The sequence below is a fragment of the Triticum urartu genome, chromosome 5A (genome assembly GCF_056163025.1).
Source record: "Triticum urartu cultivar PI428250 chromosome 5A, HENAU_Tu73, whole genome shotgun sequence".
NCBI classification, from domain to species: Eukaryota; Viridiplantae; Streptophyta; class Magnoliopsida; order Poales; family Poaceae; genus Triticum; species Triticum urartu.
In genome coordinates, this window is record NC_141877.1 from 547,701,693 (window position 1) to 547,706,255 (window position 4,563).

Genomic DNA, 4,563 nt, shown 5'->3' on the forward strand with positions numbered 1-4,563 from the left:
ACAACTAGAGATATTCTTGCTTGTAAGGATAGAGATGATCTAGATAAATTACTATGCAAGTATAAAGAAAAATCTCTGAATGCCAGAATGAAATACGATCCTAAGTTTGCTACTTCACCTATTTTTATTGATGATAAGGATTATGAATTCTCTGTCAACTCAGAGTTAATTACTTTGGTTGAATCTGATCCTTTCCATGGTTATGAAACTGAAACTGTTGTGGCACATCTTACTAAGTTGAATGACATAGCCACCCTTTTTACTCATGATGAGAAAACTCGCTACTACTTTATTTTTAAATTATTTCCTTTCTCATTAAAGGGTGATGCTAAAGCTTGGTACAATACTCTTACTTCTGGTTGTGTGCGTAGTCCCCAGGATATGATTTATTACTTCTCTGAAGAATATTTTCCTGCTCATAAAAAACAAGTTGCCTTACATGAAATATTTAACTTTGTGCAAACTAAAGAACACCAATTACTTAATTTTTTGCCTGATCATCCTCTTAAGAAAAAAGAAATACTTGATATCTTCTATAATAGACTAGCTTCTAGGGACTTCCTAGAGAGTTGTGCTGGTTGTGTTTTCAGCAAACGAACTATTGGGCAAGCTGAAGAATTATTGGATAATATATTGAAAATTATGATGATTGGACTCTTCCTGAACCACCGGCTAAACCCACTCCAAAGAAGAGGGGTATATTATATCTCAGTCCTGAAGATATGCAAGAGGCAAAGAAATCTATGAAGGAAAAAGGTATTAAAGCTGAGGATATTAAAATTTTACCTCCTATTGAAGAAATACATGGGCTTAATACACCACCACCACCTAAGATGATAGAGGTAAATTCTCTAATGAAATTCAATGATAATGACAATCCTCACAATATGCATCCTAGTCAATGCCTTTATGAGTTTGAAAACTACATTAGAAAACAAGATCACTTCAATGCAAATGTTATGAAACAATTGAAATACAATTCTGATATGATGGCCCGCTTGAGTGACTTATTACTTAGAATCTCAAATGATGTTAGAGGTGTTGGAAAACATGCTTCTAGGGTTCAAACCCAGTTAGAACAAGTTGCTAAATCTCAAAGAGAATTGCTTGATGAAATGAATAATAATATACATGACTTTGTTGTTAGAGTTGCAACTAGAGAAGGTAAAATGACTCAGGAACCACTTTATCCTGAGGGACACCCAAAAAGAATTGAACAAGAATCACAAAGAAATAATACTAGTGCACCTAGTCCTTCTAAAAATAAGAAGAAGAAGAAGAAGAAGAAAAATGATAGGACTTTGCATGCTTCTAGTGAACCTGAAGTAGAAAAACCTCCTAATAATAAAAATGAAACTTCTATCTCTGATGCTGAAACTCATTCTGGTAATGAACATCCACCTAGTGATAATGAAAAAGATAATGATGATGTTCATGAAGATACAGATAATGATGATGTTCATGAAGATACCCAACCAAATAATAAAAAAGAACCAAATAATGATGTTGAGATAGAACCACCTGTTGATCTTGATAACCCACAACCTAAGAATAAAAGATATGATAAAAGAGACTTTGTGGCTAGAAAACACGGTAAAGAAAGAGAACCGTGGGTACAAAAACCTATGCCTTTTCCACCCAAGTCAACTAAAAAAAGAAAGATGATGCAGAATTTGAAAGTTTTGCTGAAATGCTAAGGCCAGTCTTTTTGCGTACTCGCTTGACTGATATCTTGAAAATGCCTCCTTATGCAAAGTATATAAAAGAAATCATCACTAATAAGAGAAAAATACCGGAAGCTGAAATCTTCAGTATGCTTGCTAATTATACTTTCAAAGATGGAGTACCTAAAAAACTTGGAGAACCGGGAATACCAACTATACCTGCTCACCGAAGAAGCCACGCCATCCTACCTATTTAAAGTTTGAGAATAGGTCGAGGACGTTGCGCCCCCAATGCCTCTAATCATTGGCTTTACCTTATAGAACTCGTAATGGGCTCCAGCTATCCTGAGGGAAACTTTGGAGGGAACCAGCTACTAGATGGTTCGATTAGTGTTTCGCCCCTATACCCAAGTCAGACGAACAATTTGCACATCAGTATCGCTTCGAGCCTCCACCAGAGTTTCCTCTGGCTTTGCCCCGCTCAGGCATAGTTCACCATCTTTCGGGTCCCGATAGGCATGCTCCAACTCGAACCCTTCACAGAAGATCAGGGTCGGCCAGCGGTGTGGCCCGTGAGGGCCTCCCGCTCGTCAGCTTCCTTGCGCATCCCAGGTTTCAGAACCCGTCGACTCGCACGCATGTCAGACTCCTTGGTCCGTGTTTCAAGACGGGTCGAATGGGGAGCCCGCGGGCAGTTGCAGCGTAGTGCCCCGAGGGACACGCCTTTTGGCGCATGGGTACCAGCCGTGCCGACGACGGCCACCGGGGGCACCTACAGCCGCTGGCATGGCCGACAATAGTCCACACCCCGAGCCGAGCGGCGGACCAGCAAGAGTCATTCTACATACGGCCGGGGCGCATCGCTGGCCCCCATCCGCTTCCCTCCCGGCAATTTCAAGCACTCTTTGACTCTCTTTCCAAAGTCCTTTTCATCTTTCCCTCGCGGTACTTGTTCGCTATCAGTCTCTCGCCTGTATTTAGCCTTCGACGCAGTCTACCGCCCGATTTGGGTTGCATTCCCAAACAACCCGACTCGTTGACGGTGCCTCATGGGGCGACAAGGTCCGGGCCGGACGGGGCTCTCACCCTCCCAGGCGCCCCTTTCCAGGGGACTTGGGCCCGGTCCATCACCGAGGACGCCTCTCCAGACTACAATTCGGACGGCACAGCCGCCCGATTCTCAAGCTGGGCTGCTCCCGGTTCGCTCGCCGTTACTAGGGGAATCCTTGTAAGTTTCTTCTCCTCCGCTTATTTATATGCTTAAACTCAGCGGGTAGTCCCGCCTGACCTGGGGTCACGGTCGAAGCGATGGGCGCTTCGTTTGCTGGGTCATTTTGAGGCCATAATGTTGGCTGCGCGTCGGATACACTGCGTTGATAAAGCGAGGACACCCACCATGCGATATGTCCGACGCGGTACGCCAGCAGCCCGATCTTCAGTCCACCTCCCCTTGCGAGACGAGGGAGCATGTTTTGGCATGATGCCCAGGCAGGCGTGCTCTCGGCCGAGTGGCCTCGGGCGCAAATTGCGTTCAAAGACTCAATGGTTCGCGGGATTCTGCAATTCACACCAGGTATCGTATTTTGCTACGTTCTTCAATCGATGCGAGAGCCAAGATATCCGTTGCCGAGAGTCGTGTGGATTAAATTGCTTTGCAACACAAGGGATGGCTAGCAAGCTAGCCATGCCCTCGGGTTAGTGCTCCTTAACGCCTTCGGCGCCATGGGTTCTTTTACCCCGAGCCCCCACCCACTCCGAGGAGGGGAGTTGGTCGAGGCATTGGTCGAGCGACAGTTTTCACCGTCGCCGACGGATTGGACAACGCGTGCGCGGTCTGTTTTGGTCAGGGTCACGACAATGATCCTTCCGCAGGTTCACCTACGAAAACCTTGTGATGACTTATCCTTCCTCTAAATGATAATGTTCAATGGACTTCTCGCGACGTCGGGGGAGGGGGGCGAACCGCCCCCGTCGTCGCGATCCGTACACTTCACTGCTTCATCAAAAAGAATTATGTGAAAACTGCTTTATGTGATTTAGGAGCTGGTGTTAGTATTATGTCTTTCTCTTTATATAAAAGACTTGACTTGAATAAACTCACACCTACTGAAATATCTTTGCAAATGGCTGACAAATCAACTGCCATACTTATCGGTATGAGTATGTGCCCGTTGTTGTTGCCAATGTTACTATTTTATCTGTCTTTCTTATACTTGAGATGCCCGAGGATGACAACATGTCGATTATCCTTGGTAGACCCTTCTTGAATACTGCAGGGGCTGTTATTGATTGTAATAAAAGCAAGGTCACTTTTCATATTAATGATAATGAGCATAGGGTACACTTTCCGAAGAAACAATTCCAAGTGAATGGTATTAATGTTATTGAAAAATCTCCGACAATCACTATTGAAAATTTTCAAATACCTCTACCTACTGTCAAAAAGAAATATGAAATGCTTATTGTTGGGGACATTCATATCCCCATTGAGGTAACTTAGTGATTTACAAAAGTTCTTTGGTTTCATGCTAATCGAAAGTAGTTGTTAATAAGACTTGATCAACCTTATTAATGAATCATTTTTGAGAGGTATGAAGTTGATGAATTTAGTCAGCACTACTTCTGTCCTTACTTTTTGTTTTCTGTTTTTACTAGTTAAATAAAATAAAATGCCATGTTTTGTCTAGTTTTTGAATTTCCCGTGTAATAAAAAAATGACCCAAAAATAAAAGTTCTCAGAATACTCTGAAAATTTAATACGATTTTTTTATGAATATTTATGATTTTCTGGTGCAAATAATATCAGAGGGAGGTGCACCAGGTGGGCACAACCCACCTGGGCGCGCCCTGGTGGGTTGTGGTCCCCACGTGGCCCCCTCACTGATCTCTTCATCCCACA

At 43.3% G+C, this 4,563-nt stretch overlaps 1 non-coding gene across 1 annotated transcript; it reads right to left on the reverse strand.

The window, feature by feature from the left end:
• Nucleotides 1–3,142: 3,142 nt before the first annotated feature.
• LOC147972741 (5.8S ribosomal RNA) lies at nt 3,143–3,299 on the reverse strand. Its single transcript, XR_015605149.1, has one exon. It is a non-coding gene; the product is annotated as a 5.8S ribosomal RNA (ribosomal RNA).
• Between the last annotated feature and the right edge of the window lie 1,264 nt (nt 3,300–4,563).